The sequence below is a fragment of the Cryptomeria japonica genome, chromosome 4, assembly GCF_030272615.1.
Source record: "Cryptomeria japonica chromosome 4, Sugi_1.0, whole genome shotgun sequence".
Taxonomy (NCBI): domain Eukaryota; kingdom Viridiplantae; phylum Streptophyta; class Pinopsida; order Cupressales; family Cupressaceae; genus Cryptomeria; species Cryptomeria japonica.
In genome coordinates this window covers 508997802-509016357 of record NC_081408.1, presented here as the reverse complement: position 1 = coordinate 509016357, position 18556 = coordinate 508997802, and positions in this window count along the sequence as shown.

The window sequence follows — 18556 nt, the reverse complement described above, 5'->3', positions numbered from 1 at the left end:
TCTTAAAAAGATAAAATGTGAGTGTTACTAACACTTTTCTCTTGCACCTAGGACCACGAAAGCCAAGGGAGAGGATAGTGTGTGTTAGAAGTAGGACCACTCAACCAACTCTTTGCACAAGTGTGCCAAGCACGAAAAACACCTGTTCTTTTTAATCTATCATTGCAATGTGATCTAACTATTTGGAGATGTTGCTCCAACAATCATGGTGTTCTTTTTAATTTTCAAAAGCAATTGTTTGAGTAAACTAGAATTTGAAAATCCTGGTCAACTTAATGAAAAACACGTTTGCATGAAGTAAGATTGCTTTAAAAATGAGACAAGTTGATTGTGAATTTTATTTGCACCAAAAATGGAAGTGTGGATTGTGAGTTTTATCTTGATGCAAGAAATAAAATTTGTCTTGTTGATTTTAAGCACCAAAACGAAGTTTGTTTTCTAACTTGCAAAAAAAATAAAGTTGTTTTTGTATAAGTTTGTGGTTCTTTTTACCTTTGAACAATGAAATTCTTTTTAATAGCCCCAAACAAATGTGTGATTCTTTTTCAAAAGCCCAAATTTGAAATGTGAAGTTAATTTTAAACCAAAATAAAAAGTGAATTCATTTTTAAAACCAACTTCAAAAACAAGTTAGTAAAAAATATAAATCTACTCTCTAATCTAATTTAAATCTGCACAAAAGAGAAAAATAGTTAGTAAAATCCGCCTATTTGGTGGGCTTCTACAAGCCTAAATTTTTTTTTTTTTTTTTTTGGTTTTTTTTTTTTGGTTACAAAGTGATTTGTACAACGTTTTGTTACAATAGCGCTAGTCTGCGTTTGAACAGAGGCACTATTTAACACAAACGTATTAAAAGAAAGGGAAAGACAGAGAAGGGAAAAGCACTGAAATAGGGGGAATAGCGCCAAAATAATGCCAAACGCACCAAAACAGTGTCAAAATCGCAACCTGTGTGACATTTTCAACATTCAAACATGTTATTGGTTAAAAAAAAAAAAAAAATGATCTTTTTGGTGTTTGGATTCACGTCGGGTTCACCAAATGATGCTCTGCAAAAAGGATTAGAAAATCTGTTTGATGGCAACACACACAAGAGCACAAGAAACAAACGTTAGTGTTAGCAACAAAAGATTATCCTAAACAGGCATATCAAGAGAGATATTAAGCATGAAATAGAAAGCATATAAACATAAAATGAAATAGCTAATCAAGATGCTCATAGTTGCTCCTCCCTTGTTCCTCTCCTCTCCAAGTCCCAAATGAGTGTAGCTCTCAGCAGCTTTTTGCACTATGGATGCTTATGGAGGATTGAGATTTAATACTAAGCTTCAAATATGAAATGAAAAGCTCAATACTATGCTAGAGTAGATAGTGATGCTATGAAAAAGCTCTATGCTAATGCCAGTATAACAACAATACTCTAAAATGCTTCTCCTTTTGCTTGAGGAGAAGGGTTCTATTTATAGAAGAAATAGGGAAATGAAGGGTTAAGATTGAGCAATCTTAACAAGGGTTAGGATTGAAAGTTGGGGATCCATGTGCACAATTGGCACCAATAAAATGGTGACAAGTGTCAACATAAGATTGGGTTGAGAGAAGAGGTTGGAGGCATTAAAGGCCTGAGAAGACCTCATGGTTATCTAGAAGGTAAGGGTCAAGTCTAAATTAAGATTACCCATTGGATTAGGAGTTAATGCAAGGATAAACCTTTGTGCAAATGATTAAGAGATAATCATGGTCAAAGCATTAAAGGCTTGATGAGACCCTTGGGTTGGGTAGAGGTTGAGTCAAAACAAATGTTTTAACCATGTGGGAGGGTTTGAGGTAACCATTAATGGTTATTGGAGACTTTGGGGATTAAGTGGTTGAAGGTTGAAAGCCTTCAATGGTTATCAAAGACTTTGAGCCATTTAGTGGTTGAAGGTTGGAAGCTTTCAAAGGTTATCCAAGACTTTGAGGGTTAATTTGTTGAACACACAAAGCATTAATTGCTTTTCAAAGACTTTGGAGTCTTTGAGAAGTGACTCCAATTTGCTTAGGAATGTGACAATATTTAGGGGATGGATTAGGCTAATTAGGAAGGGTTTAGAAGAATTTAGAAGGGGTTTAGGCATGCAAGTGGATTTGGTGGGTGAGGGAAAATAGGATTTTATTAAAATAAAAATTCATTTATTTCAATAAATGTGTGCAAGTTGTATTTGGATAAATATTCAAATAAATATTAATTTATTTAAATGAGAAAAAGGAAGATAAAGCATTAAAATGCTTGAAGACTTTGAGGGGAACCATTAAAGGCTTGAAGACTTTAAGGAAAACCATTAAAGTCTTAAGAAGACTATAGAAGGAAGCCATCAAGTTTGAAGACTTTAAAGCCATCAAGTTTGAATACTTTAAGGGAAACCATTAAAGGTTTCAAGTGGGTGAGGATAAATAGGATTTTAAATAAATAATTTATTTAAAATAGTTGTGCAACTTGCTTTTGTAGGAAAATACAAGTGGGTGGAGGATAAAGGTGATTTAAATAAATTATTTATTTAAAATAATTGTGCAATTTGCATTTGTAGGAAAATGCAAGTGGGTGGAGGATAAAGGTGATTTAAATAAATGATTTATTTATTTAAATGTGAGAGGTGGGATTTTGGGGGATTTAAATAAATATTAATTTATTTAAATGTGAGAGGTGGGATTTTGGGGGATTTAAATAAATATTAATTTATTTAAATGTGAGAGAAGATTTAATTAAACAAATATGATTTATTTATTTAATTAATGGTATGAATTTGGTTAAGTGAATTAAATCAAATAAATTGAATAATTTATTTAATTAATAGGAGAAGAGGGTTAAGATGAATTAATTAAATATTAATTTAATTAATTATTAATTGATGGTTAAATAATCAAATAAATACTAAGTATTCATTTAATTAAGTGGACAGATTTATGTGACTACAGATATGATATGGAATTTGATATGGATATTTGATATTAACTTGATTTGATATGCATTGTTTCAAGTTGATATATATGTTGAACTCGAGTTGTTTTACAAGTTGATATGGTTGTGGAACTTGAGTTGTTTTACAAGCTGATATGAATGTGAAACTTGAGTTGTTTTACAAGCTGATATGAATGTGAAACTTGAGTTGTTTTACAAGTTGATGTAATTGTGGAACTTGAGTTGTGTTACAAGTTGATATGATTTGATATGGAAATGGATGTGATATGATGTGGAACTTGATTAGATTTTCAAAGTTTCAAGTTGATGTGAATTTGATTTGATGAGGAAATTGATATTGGACTTGTTTTGCTTTGTGACAGGAGCGCATTGGAGTGGTTCAGTTGCGAGAGCGATTTTCGAGACCATGGTCATTAATACCATGATTGACACAGGCTAACAGGGATATCATTGAGAGGTGTGGCCTATCCTCTTTGTTAGAGATGCCCTAGTTTATCATTAACCGGGGTTTATTGACAGCGTTGGTTGAGAGTGGCATAGTGACACCAACACCTTCCATTTGGTGACAGGGGAGATCACATTGACACCAGAGGATTGCTACCAGATTCTGTGGATTCCTGTGGTAGGAGCACTATTACCATATGAGCAAACAGAGGAGGGCGGGACAAAAGCACTTTGCCGGATTCTGTAGGATGATACGGTTTGTGGATATGAGATCCTCTGGCAAGAGTTCATAGATTTGGATTACGCTCCTCTACCATCAGTGTTGGCAAGGTTCATAGGTGGTTTCTTATGTCTGGACTGTAGGTCAAAGGGACTGGCAGTAGGATGGGGGTTGGTCCTAGAGGACATGGTGACACAGGGTCGCCGATTTGCATGGGGTTCGGCTATGTTGGCCCACTTATATAGGGATCTGCATCAGGTGGTGTACTTGGGGTATAACAGTCTATCTGCTGGAGTTACACTACTATAGGTATGGGCGTGTCAGCATATTCCCGTAGCCAGGCCACTGACAGACATAGATAGGCCTGTTGGGTGTGCTTATGCATACAGATATCGAGGGATAGTTGTCCAGCGTAAGCTAGGCAAACTAGAGAATTGGAGGAGAGTTTTAGATGATATCGATACGATCATTTGGAGACCGTACATGGAGTATGAGGTATGGGAAAAGGATGGGATGGAGATGCCCTATGTCTATATGTCCCGATTTTTTATAGCGCGAACACCCGCTGTTATTGAGAGATTTTTGCATAGCCGAGTGTTGCGACAGTATGGTCGTCAACAGGGAGTTCCACACGGAGCATGCTTATATGCTCGACAGAGACAAGATATACCAGATTGGGGGCCTACTATTGATAGCGCGACAACGGTTGAGGAGTTCTTTCACTTAGCCAACGAGATATGGGACTATGCCTATGGGGTAGTGGACACAGGAATGAAAGAGGAGTTTGCCACACTGTTTGTGGCACATGCAGTTGCCAGGATATCAAATCCAGTGGAGATGATTCCCACTTTTGATGATGATGAGGATGATGAGAAGCCTGAGAGGCTAGGGAGATGGAGAGAGGATGGAGAGGAACTGGATGTGAGAGGTGGGGATGGTGGAGGGGATGATGGTGGAGATGGTGGTGGAGGTGGCCGAGATCGGCGAGGGGATAGAGGGAGGAGAGGAGATAGGGGTGGAGATCGGGGGAGGAGAGGAGAGAAGGGTGGAGATGGTGGTGCTAGAGGGATTCAAGTGGAGAGAGTTGTGCGGTGAGCTATGGTGGATAGAGGGAGAGGAGGTTTGGCTATTGGAGCTAGAGGAGAGGAGAGGGTGGGAGAGGTGATAGCAGCGGTGGGAGGGACTGACGAATTTATACGACCGACTCAGAGGAGGAGGTCTGATGTGTTACCCCCACCAACACCGAGGACAGGGAGAGGGATAGGGGTACCACTTCACAAGCACCCATCCAGATGCGGATTCTGACGCACCAGGAGGATGCACAAATTAGGTCATTGCAGTTATCAGTGCAACACCTATAGACACAACTATTGGTGCATCAACGACAGATTCCACAACTGACCACTGAGCGAGATACAGTTCTGGAGTGGTTGGGTCGATCTGAGGCTCAAGCAAAGTCTTTGGAGAGAGCGACGATGGGTGGTTCAATGAGAGATACCCTGAGAGAGGTGGCTTTGAGAGCCAAGGAGGTGGAGTACTACAGGAGGCATTATGAGGATGCGGTGCCCAGGGAGCACCGAGTGTCGAGTTTTACAACTTTGAGATCCAGTCGATCTTTAGAGACTGGGTCGAGGACAGAGAGTAGAGGCATGAATGAGCCTCCTAGATAGGATCCACCTGGAGATCTAGGTGCTGGGACATCAGCTGCGAGACCGTCACCCTCAGGAGATAGTCATACCTGAGAGACGTTGTCTCCATTGTATTTTGTTGTTTTTTGGCACAAACATGAATATTTTGTATATTGATCATTTTTGAGATATATATATATATATATATATATATATATATATATATGACACCATTTTCTTTGATCCTCATGTGATGTGTTATGGATGATTCTTTCTATATGATGGTGATTATTCTATAATGATGATGCAATGCTTAGATGTATGTGCTTTGATATGTGATGAATATGATGTGTTAATGCATGATGTTTATGAGATGTATCTTAAAAATGAGATGTATGATATGATATGTTGTGAGATGTATCTTGAAAATGAGATGTATGATATGATATGCTATGAGATGTATCTTGAAAATGAGATGTATGATATGATATGCTGTGAGATGTATCTTGAAAATGAGATGTATGATATGATATGCTGTGATATGTATCTTGAAAATGAGATGTATGATATGATATGATGTTTAATTGTAAAATGATATACAACTAATTGTAAAATGATATGCAATTAATTTTAAAATGATATGCAACTAATTGGAGCATCCTCATTCTACGTTTGTCATCTCTGTATAGCCACATGTTTTTGCTTTCTTTGTAGTTATCATCATTGAGCATTGATTTGTTGGGATATGTTGAAAATTTATACAAGCATAATGGTATAATTGAACCATAATGACCTGAGAAAAATCTACATGTTTTTTTATTTTGCAAGATAGCACAAGCGTCAAGGTATAATTGAACCAGGACGACTTGAGTGTGGATTGGTTATAAACAGACAAGATTAAACCAGTTGTATGCACAAAGTGGAATCATGTCTTCAGTGATATGCTGTGAATCACCTCTCGAGACAAGTATTTGTACAGTACAAGTGATCGTCTCATAGACAGAAAACTAAAAAATGTTAGAGTCCCCATGACTTTCTCTAGCTTGATGCATTGTGGAGAAAATGTAGAGGATCCAATAGTTCAAAAAGTTCAAGTGCAAAATAGTCAAAACTTCATGCAAGATGCAAACATTTGATACTTCAGAAAATCATCCATCATGTTTTGTGAATCTTTTTAAGTGATCAATGTTTGTTTTTGTGATTGTTGATTTGTTTGCTAAATATGATGTTCTGAGTTTGCTACAAGTTTTGATGTCTTGAATTTGTTGCAAGTTCTGATCAATGCTGCCCCTAGTTGAGTTTTCCTCTGGATTTGTATAGTGATTATGAAGCCATGGTGGGATATGATGAAATGATATTTGGATAAACCAAGATAGTGACTCGCTAAGTATGTCCTGGATAATGTGATAAACATGTCGGGTGATGGCCGATAATGCTTGACTGTGGATATACCAGTTTGGTAGTAAAAATAGATAGAGGAGTTGTCCTCTCATAATAGCGCATGTAACCAGGTTTTTACCAGTTGCTTTTATTGTACCTTTTTATTTGCTTTTTCTTGATTTTTGATATTTTTGATATTTTTGACTTTTCCATGCATTAGACTACTCAAGTGTAGTATTTCTTCAAATGAATGTTGTTAGTTGGTTCGTCGAGCACATCTCCTTTTGAAGTTGTTAGCTGATAAGCACCTGATCCATAGGTTGATATGATGACATAGGGACCTAACCAGTTAGGTTCAAATTTCCCTTTCTTTTCCCGATCTTGCTAATTTCTAGGATTTTCCTTGAGTACTAAATCACCAATTTAATTTTTTTTGGGAATGACCTTGTGGTTGTAGCTTCTGCACATGCATTGCTGATATGCTTTGAGGTGAGTGTAGGCACGTTGGCATTTTTCATCTAGAAGTTCAAGCTCTTGCAGTTGGTTGACTCGATACTCTTCATCTAGAATTAGGCCTTTCAAAGAGACTCTGAGAGATGGAATTTCTACCTCCAAGGGTAAAATGGCTTCTGATCCATACACCAATGAATATGGTGTAGCTCCCATAGGTGTGCAGATGCTAGTTCTATATGCCCAAAGTGCTGGATTGAGTTGTACATGCCAATCTTTGCCTGCATCGTTCACTGTTTTCTTTAGGATTTTCAATATTGTCTTGTTGGATGCTTCTGCCTGACCATTCCACTGTGGGTAGTAAGGTGTAGAGAAACAATGTTGGATTTTGAATTTTTCACATAGTTCTCACACATCTTGGTTGTTAAAAGGTCATCCATTATCTATGATGATGGAACTTGGAATACCATATCTGCAGATTAGATAATTAAGGATAAAAGATGTTATTTGTTTTCCAGTCACTGTGGTCATGGGGACCGCTTCAATCCATTTGGTAAAATATTCTATTGCAGTGATAATGAACTTGTGTCCATTTGAAGATGAAGGATGTATTTTTCCGACTAAGTCCACTCCCCACTGGCAAAAGGGTCGAGATGCTGTGAATGTTAAGATATAGCCCTCGTGAATCTAACCAATGGTAAATCGGTTATTATCTAGAGAGTGATATATTAACAGGGCATACAGTTCAGAAATTAAACATAAACAAACTAATTGTTATGAACGGTTGCCTCCGTAGGGGCATGTCCATACATGGCAACTGCCACGTATGGACATGTCCCTACGTAGGCAACCTTTCCTCTTGTATTTAAACCGGATTCAATGATGGAGATGATCAATAACTCACGGCAATCAGTCTTCTAGAATCGTTGTCATTATTCTTCGATCCATATTTCACAACATGGTATCAGAGCTAGGTTATTAAGAGAATAAATTAGACAGCCATATTACTCATAAGCATTTATCGGAAGTAAATAACAAATCGACGCAAAGACTATATATGCAGAGGATATATCCAACTAAGAAAATATTCAAAATGTCAAGTAATATGAGAGTGGAAGATAGACTCGAAGGAGCCTCCAACTTCGTTTCCTGGAAGATACGAATCATTGCCATTCTTGAAGAACTAGAATTAGAGTCTTACATAGAAGAAAATCTAGACATGCCAAATGATGAACCACAGAAATCTACCTGGAAAAGGCGTAATAATAAAGCAAAGAAAATAATTATTGACTCAGTCAAATATCATATTCTTCCATCTATAGCCAGACTGCCTAAAGCATATGAAGTATTTAAAACCATTAAAAATACATATGAAGTTAACAATGCGAGCAAAATGTTAACCTTGAAACAACAACTTTTAAGCATAAATATGAATAAAGATGATACAATATCTACATACTTTTCAAGGATATCTGAAGTCAAAGACCAATTACAAACTATTGGAAATGAGGTAGATGATCAAGAAATCTCTCTCATAGCCCTAAGAGGATTACCAATTTCATGGGAATCCTACATTCAATGTATTAGCAGAACACCCCCCTTACCCAAATTTGAACAACTTAAGAATGAGTGCATTCAAGAGGAATCTTGACTAATCTCAAAAGGATTAGGGCCAAATAAAGAAGGAGAAATCCAAGCACTTAATACAAATACCTTCAACAAAAAGAAAAAGTTCTCCAAACGGAAGAGAGGAAATAAAAACCATCAGAAAAGAGATATGTCTAAAATTCAGTGTTACAAATGTGACAAATATGGGCACACTCATAGGAATTGTCCAGAAAGGAAGAAAACACAAGCTACTCCAGCCGAAGTCAAAGGAGAAAACTCACTTTTCTTCTTAGCCCTATCAAGCGAAATAAATACAAATAAAAACACTTGGATCGTAGACAGTGGAGCATCAAGGCATATAACTGGATTCAGAAATCAGTTTGAAACACTTAACGGGCACTCAAGTGAAGATGTTACTATTGGAGATAACTCCACATATCCTGTGAAAGGAATTGGGACCTGTACTATCAAATTAAGAAATGGAGTATCTCTACAATTAAAGGATGTTTTGTTTGTACCTAGAATAAAAAGAAATCTAGTCTCAATCTCAGGCCTAGCTGATCAAGGATATCAGGTTACCTTCAATGAAGATAAAGTTCTACTCTGGCCTAAAAATACAAATATCAAAAATGCCATAACAGTAGGTTCAAGAGATGGTAGCCTATACAAACTATGCAGTGATCAAAAGGAAGCACTAAATCTTGAAGTTTCAAATAATAATGAATTATGGCACAAAAGATTAGGACACCTAAGATATAGTGCTCTATCCAACATAAAGAAGATTACTTCAATACTGCCCCAACTAAAATCTGAACACACAAGCATTTGCAAAGGATGTGCCTTGGGAAAGAATGTGAAAGTTTCTTTTCCCTCAAGCGAGCACAAATCAAAAGTTATTTTAGAACTAATTCACTCAAACCTATGCGGTCCCATGTCAACACCATCCCTAATTGGATCCTTATACTACATAATCTTTGTTGACGACTACTCTAAAAAAATATGGATATATTTTCTAAAGTGCAAAGACTCAAATGAAGTCCTATCTAAGTTCAAAGAATTCAAGGCACTAGTAGAAAACTAGTCAGGGAAGAAAATTAAGGTGTTAAGATCCGACAATGGGGGAGAATATATATCTGACAACTTCAAAGACTTTTGTAATTCTGTTGGGATTAAGAGGGAGTATACTGTACCATATAATCCACAACAGAATGGAGTAGCAGAAAGAAAGAACAGAACCATAATTGAAGCAGCAAAAGCCATGATGCATGACCAAAACTTACACACTTCATTCTGGGCAGAAGCTTCAAATACAACAGTCTACATTCAAAACAGATGTCCGCACTCAGTTCTAGAAAACATAACTCCTGAAGAAGCTTTTACAGGGAACAAACCAGACTTAAGTCATTTAAGGATATTTGGTTGCCCCGTATATATACATGTTCCTAAAGAAAAGAGGACAAAACTAGAACCATCCGGAAAAAAGAGGTATCTTCATTGGCTATAGTGAAAATACTAAAGGATGTCACATTTACATTCCAGGGAAAAAATCTGTTGAGATAAGTAGAGATGTAAAGTTTGAAGAAAACACTACACTCAAAGAACCTGAGGATGATAACATTACTAAAGAAGAAGAAGATCACATAACTGAGATTGAGAAGGAGAATATCATAGAAAATTCTAAACCTTCAGACACTGAGAGGGAGGACATCATAAGAGTTTCTAAACCTCTTGTTGATGAAAATATTGAAACACTCAATAACAAGAAAAGACCTTTATGGGCAAGGAAAATAATTGAAGAGAATAATGTAGAACCAAATGAAATTTCCAAAGAAAATAAGAGAACAAGAACTCTAAAATGTTATGCTGCACTTCTAACCAAACTCACAAATTTTGAACCAACAAATGTCAGAGAAGCCTTATCAAAACAGGCTTGGAAAGATGCTATGGTTGAAGAATATCAATCTATACTAAAGAATGATGTTTGGGATATAGTGCCTAGACCAAAAGACAAATCAGTTGTCTCATCCAAGTGGTTATTCAAGATCAAATATGCATCTAATGGCAACATTGAAAAACATAAAGCTTTCTTTGTGGCCAGGGGATTCCCTCAGAAAGCAGGAATTGATTATGAAGAGACATTTTCCATACATTTGCCCCAGTTGCCCGGTATACGTCAGTAAGAACAATCATTGCAATTACAACATCCAAAGGATGGAAAATTCACCAAATGGACGTAAAGACTGCCTTCCTAAATGGTTCAATTGAAGAAGAAGTATATATAGAACAACCAGAAGGATTCACCATACGTGATAAAAAATGCTATGTTTGTAAACTAAAGAAAGCTCTCTATGGGTTAAAACAAGCACCTAGGGCCTGGTATGCAAGGATAGACAACTATCTCTCCAAACTAGGGTACTCCAAGAACCTAGCAGATCCCAACATCTACTTCAAGGCTTCAAATGGCAATATGATTATATTGGTGCTTTACATGGATGATCTTTTGATAATAGGAGAGGATAATCTCATTGAGAAATGTAAGCAAGATCTGGCAACAGAATTTGATATGAAGGATCTAGGGCTTCTACATTATTTTCTGGGATTAGAAGTATGGCAGAAGAAAAACTACATCTTCCTAAATCAAGGAAAGTACACCACAGATATTCTAACTAGATTTGGGATGATGGAGTGTAAGCCATTAGCTACACCAATTGAAACTAATTTGCACAAGCTGAAAATTGAGGTAGAAGATTCAGAATCTATAGATCCCACACTCTACAGACAAATCTTTGGTTCACTCATGTATTTGGTAAATACTCATCCTGATATCTGCTATGCTACAAATGTATTATGTCACTTCATGTGTTAACCTAAGAAGATACATCTAATGGCTGCTAAACACATTCTAAGATATTTATGAGGCACAATCGGACTTGGCTTAAAGTATGAAAATGTTGAGATTCAACTTGAAGGATATTCTGAGTCTGATTGGGCCGGAAGTACCACTGACCATAAAAGTACTATAGGGTGTTGCTTCAGTCTTGGTTCTGCTATGATATCTTATTTCAACAGAAAACAGTCAGCAGTTGCACAAAGCTCCACCAAAGCAGAATATATGGCAGCCTCCATGGGAGCTCGTGAAGCGGTATGGCTAAGAAAGTTATTATTTGGATTATTTGGAAAAACTCTGAATTCAACAATAATTCACTGTGATAATCAGAGCTGTATCAAGCTCTCAGTAAATCTAGTTTTTCACAATCGATCCAAACATATTGAGATCCCTTATCACTACATAAGAGATATGGTAGATCGAAACGTCATAAAACTAGTGTACATCAGTACTGAAGCACAAAATGTTGATATCTTCACCAAGCCACTTGCAAGATTGAAGATAGAATACTTTAGAAGTAAACTTGGTATGACTAGATTATAATTGAGATTATTAGGATGAAATTCCTACCATGTGTAATTTGTTCATGAATAAATAAATAAAATGTATATTGCAATATTCTAACTATGTTCAAGAAGATGTCGATCTTCTTATGTTTAAGGTTACTATTTCAAGGTGACGATCTTGACAATAGTTGACCAAGTGTCAAGATTGACTACATTAAGTTGTTGTCCTGGACTATGCCAGATATCTTGATCCTAAAGTATGTGATCATCTCATGATCAATTTCTTAAGTGATTGTCCCAGACTGAGTCGAATATCATGATATTGAGTTTATTGTCATGACAAGACTATATTAAATGTTGTCCCGAATCGTGTCGGAAGTCATGACAGAATATGCTCCCAAGAAAATTACTTAGATCCACTCCTGCTAAGAGGGAGTGTTAAGATATAGCCCTCGTGAATCTAACTGATGGTAAATCAGTTATTATCTGGAGAGTGATATATTAACAGAGCATAAGGTTTGGAAATTAAACATAAACAAACTAATTGTTATGAACGGTTGCCTCTGTAGGGGCATGTCCATATGTGGCAACTGCCACGTATGGACATGTCCCTACATAGGAAACCTTTCCTCTTGTATTTAAACTAGATTCAATGATGGAGACGATCAATAACTCGCGACAATCAGTCTTCCAGAATCATTGTCATTATTCTTCGATCCATATTTCACAATAGTGAATGGTTGCAGTTCCTATGCTGGTGCATGTATAAGATTGCCATGGATTTGGCATTTAGGACACTTCTTTGTAAAATGATAAGAGTCTTTTTCCCTTATCGGCTAGTAATATCCCATTCTTAGAAGTTTTTTAGCAAGAGTAGGACCACTTGAATGTGTGCCATAGATACCTTCATGAAGCTCTTGTAAAGCAGAGTCAGATTCATTACGATCAAGGCAATGAAGAAGAGTACCATCCAGACCTTGACTGTACAAAGTATCGGCAGTGAGATTATAACGAGTGGCTTGCCAGATAAAGTTGCATTTTTGGTTTCGGGATAGGTCAATGGGTAGGATATTGTTTTTAAGATAGTTGTATATCAGCCCGTATAACAGAGAGTCAAAACCAGTCAAGGCATAGATAACATGGGAATTAGAATGGTCATAAGCTGGGGAGAACAGTTGCTCTACCAGAAACTCGTAACGATTCTGTTCCTTTGGAATTTGTAGTAGTGAAGCGATAGTAGCCATTGCATCGGTTGCTCTGTTGTCCAACCTTGGTATTTGCTCAAAGGTGGTGTGTATAAAATATTGTTTGAAATCATCCACCATCTGTTTGTATGGTAGTAGCTCGTCGTCCTTTGTCTGATAGTTATTGTTGATTTGATTGATGACTAGTTGTGAATCTCCGTAGACTTTTAATTCTGTGATTCTCCATTCTACGACCATTTTGATGCCTATAACCAGTGCCTCATATTCAACAACGTTATTTGTACAGGGAAACATGAGCCGATATGATCTCGGTATGGTGTACCCTTTAGGAGTGATGAATAGAATGTCAGCACCTGAGCCATGTTGAGTATAGGATCCATCAAACTATAGGGTCCATTGTTTGGTGGAAATAGCAAGAACATCCCTATCTGGAAATTCGATCTCCATTGGTTGTTTTCCAAGTAGTGGTGCTTCAACCAGTTGATCTGCAATTGCTTGTCCATTGATAACTCGTCGCTCTATGTAGTGGATATCAAATTCACTGAGAATAATGACCCATTTAGCCAATCTGCCTGTAAGAGCTGCTTTGCTAAGTAAATATTTGAGAGGATCAATTTTGATATGAGCTTGATGGTGTGAGCTAGCATGTAGTGCCGAAACTTTTGAGAGGAAAATACCACTATTAGACAAGCCTTCTCAATGAATGTATAGTTGAGTTCATATCCGTTCAATGTCTTGTTGATGTAATATATAGCTTTGTCCTTGCCTTGTTGATCTTCTTGTGCTAATAATGCCCCTAGTGATATATCTGTTGTTGAAATGTAGAGAATGAGTGGCTTCCCTGCTATTGGTGGTACTAGAACTTGTGGGTTCATTAGATATTGTTTGATTTGATAGAATGATTCTGCACATTTGGCTTCCCATTTGAATGGTACATTTTTATGTAGCAAATGATTGAATGGTAGACTTTTATCTGCTAGTTGAGTGATGAATCACCTGATTGACTGGAGCCATCCTTGTAGAGATCCGAGTTGGCTGATGTTATTTGGTGGTTGCATCTCCATAATGGCTTGTACCTTTGCTGGATCCACTTCAATGCCCTTTGTTGAAACTATGTAGCCTAATAATTTGCCTGATGTAACCCCGAAGACACACTTCTTAGGGTTGAGCCCGACTTGGAATTTTTCCAATCTGTCAAAAATCTTTTCTAACATGCTTAGATGTTCTGCCTGGGTAAATGATTTAGCTAGTAAATCATCCACATAGTCTTCAATGAAGGTATGCATCATGTCATGAAAAATTGTTGTCATTGCTTGTTGATAAGTTGCCCCTGCATTCTTTAAGCCAAATGGCATGACATTCCAACAATACGTTCCCCAAGGACAGGGAAACATTGTTTTATCTTGATCCTCCGGGGCTATCTTGATTTGTTTATAGCCTAAAAAACCGTCCATGAGTGATAGCATTGCATGGCCTGCTGTGAGATCTACAATTATGTCGATACTGGGCAAAAGAAAGTCATCCTTTGGATAGGCTTTGTTGACATCTCTAAAATCAGTGCATATTCTTATACTACCATCTGGTTGGAAACTGGTACAATATTGGAAATCCATTCAGCATAGTCGATAGGTCAAATAAATCCGACATCTAATATTTTCTTCAGCTCAACTTTAACCATGAGTGCTACATGTGGATTCATCTTTCTCAATTTTTGCTTGACTAGCTTAGCTCCTGGAGTAATGGATAGATGATGCATGATTAATTGTGGATCAATCCCGGGCATATCTGCATATGATCAAGCAAAGTTGATTTGCTTTTCTTTGAAAAAGTTGATAAACATTGATTTTTCTTCGTCTGTCAAAGATTCAACAAGGTGTATGTTTTTGGATGCTTCTGTTGTACCAATGTTGATTGATTGAGTGGGCTCAATCAATATGGGTGATCGCTCTTGATAATGTTCAGGAAGAGTGTCAAGTCTCCCATCTTTAGGTGCCTTAAAAAGGTTTTCACCCTTAGATGTGTCCTTTATTTTCACTTTTTTGTGATCTATTGCTACCATTGACTGGTTTTCAGCAGTAGAGCTTTTATTTTGTTCATTTTTGTGACTGAGAGACTTGGCACTCCCCTGATTGCAGATGTCGTTACTTTATTCACTGGTAGAGTCTATTTTCGGGTTAACGGTACATAAGTAATGGATAATGGATTCGTCATTTGGGAAAATTGGTATGTCCCGAGTTTTAGGTTCATCCCAGTCTATGAGGTCAGGAAAGACAAGTGGTAAGGAGTCATTAGGTGGATCAAGTTCAGCTGTTGTAAGTGTCAGGATGGAGGTATCATTGTGGTTGGTCAGGGTGTTAAATAAGTTAAGGATTTTGTCGAGGTCTTCGATGGTATCATCTTCTCTGTAGACTTGTGCGTAATGTCGCTGCTCATTTTCCTTGGCGTCATAGATATTCTGTGGACCAAATTCAAGTGGTCTAGGTTTTGTGTCGTGTTCTTCTTGAGAGATGGGTGTATGACTATCATTTGCACCAATATCTTCAGTAACATTAGAACAATTGCCCCATTCATATTCATTGGAATCGGTTTCCGAGGTATTATCCCAGATTCTGGCAGTGCTGTGGATTGGTATATTGTAGGGTGAAAATAGGTCTTTGATGATTGATACAAGTTTAATAGTTTTCTCTGATTCTGTGTTATATCCTACTTCCACTCTTTGCATTTGTTCATATACTGTCTCTCCTTGGGGAGGAATGATGTTACTAGGAGGTGACTCCTCTTTGTCGGACACTGGTTCTTGAACATGATGTACTTCGACAGTAGATGTTTCCTTCTTTTGATTGATGGGTTTCCTTTGATGTTACTTCCGTTCTTGATTTTCACGTTCTTTGCGTATTGTCTCTGCTCACTCAAATAGTGCTTCTTGCCAGGAGTCCTCCTTGTATTTCTTCTTTGCCTTGCACTGAGGTTTTTGGTATTTGCTTAGTGTCTTCCTCGGCGGTAGAGTGTGTTCATAGCCCAATCCTGCTTTGTCTTTACTGAATTGTGAAGGAGAATCTAATGCTTCTGTGATGCCTTCCTGTCATTTGTCGATAGGTCCTTTGCCATTGTATCCCATTTGTTGCATGATGAAGTAACCTTTTCCATACAGGTCTGTTGGTATAGCTACCTCCATAGTAGTCGCTCTGTTTGCTTCTTCATCTTTGTATAGCCAGCTAAGAATGTCTTTTTCCTCTGATTCATGTGCTAGAGTGCCTAGCTGGATAAATTTGCCATCAAACTTGGTGATGGGTTGGTTTGCTTGATGTGTTGATGTTGTAGGTAATACTTGAGATTTAGGCGATGCTGGTAAGTTGGCTAAACACAAAGGTTCCAAAGAATATTCTCCCATGCCTTGCTCTTTGATTTTCATTTTCTGCTTGAAATCCATAGATAGTGATTTAGACTTTTCTTGTTGAATAGTTGGTGTTGAGGAACTTTGTTTTTCTCTATTATGTGGAACCAAGCTGTCTTGGGCTGCCCCCATAGCATTACAATGTTGAAAAGGGTTATGATCTGTTGATATAGAAATCTTCTATCCATTGTAGGGGAACTTAAAATACTGGTGATAAGTAGAAGGTACTGCTTGCATTTCATGTATCCAAGGTTGACCCAATAAGATATTATATGTGAGGTCTATGTCTAAGACTTGGCACATAGTGTCCTTTTGTATCGGTCCTACTTGAATTGGCAATATTACTGTTCCTTTAGATGATATTTCTTCATCATCATATGCTTTGATAGTGATCTTTTTACATGGATCAATAGATTGCTTAGAGAAGCCTAATGCACGGATAAGTTTTAAGGTACAAATATTGAGTCCAGCTCCTCCATCTATTAATACTCTTTTAACTCGATGTTTGTAGACCAAGACTTCAATATGGAGTGGAGTATTGTGTGGATGGCTCAATAAGATATTATCATGCTCAAAAAAGGTGAGGTTATGTGGCCCTATCATATGAGCCACCATGGCTTGGAATTTGTTAGCATCCAGATCTTGAGGTACATTTGTTTCCAATAGTGCTTGTTCCAAGATGTCTTTGTGTTTTGGTGAAAGTTTTAGCAACTCCAGTATAGATATTTGAGCAGGAGTTTTGCACAGTTGACTGACTATATCATATTGAATTTTGGGTATAATGTGTGTTGTTGACGTATGCCCCTTCAAGACATATTTTTGAGCTCTGGTTGTTACATTGACGGATTCATGTTCACGCTTGTCTTTGATTGTGATGATGTTTACTTGATTGTCCTCAGCTGATATATGATTGATGGTGTTATTGTATATGTGATTGATACGAGCTCCACGTGTATCGTTTGATGTTGAATCTCCATCCTTGTTGTAGTTGGGAAGAGTATTCTTAAAGGCTCCATGCTCACCATTTGTCTTGAGACCATCGACTGTTAAATCGCCTCTATCAATCATGTCCTGAACAATATTTTTCAGTCTCATGCAATCATTTGTTTGATGACCTTTGTTGCGATGAAAATCACAAAAGTGTGAGTCATTCCACCAAGGTGGTTTGATTTGTGGTTCAAAGTTGTTGATTGTTGGTAAGGAGATAATTTTGTTTGCCAAGAGTTCTCTGAATGTTGATTCCAAGGATTGCCCTAGTGGTGTGTGAATGCGTTTTTGGAAGTTGTTGGTGTTACCTCGTGAGTTTGTATTAGGTACTCGATTTGTGTTATTGTTTTGGGTATTGTTGGTGTTGTTTGCATTGAGATGATATTGATTGGTAGTCGGTGCATAAGTGTTAGTACCTTAGTTAGCACCTTTTGGATTCTTTGTAGCTTGACGATTTCCTAATAAAGCTAACACTGGTTTCTTGGATTTTGTATCATTTTATTTGTTTCCTCCTTCATTTCCATTGTTTTTGTTTCGGGTCCAAAACCTAGATTTGTCTAAGTTGTTGTTGTTTTGGTTGTTGTAGTTGGATGAACTTGTTCCTTCTTTGAAGAATTTCAATGTTCCTTTCTTGACACATGCTTCCTCTACTTGGATGCCATTTTCAATTAATTTGGAAAAAGATGGTATGCATTGAAGTTTGAGGATGTAACTCATCTCACTATTCAAGTTGTCGATGGAAATTTCCATCTTTTCCTTCTCAGGCATATCCCGAGGATAGCTTGAGACCATCCGTCACCAATGTTGAAGAAACACCATGAATGTCTCATTGTTCTTTTGTTTGGTATTGCAGACATCTAGCATGGTGATAGCATTTTGAATGTTATAGGA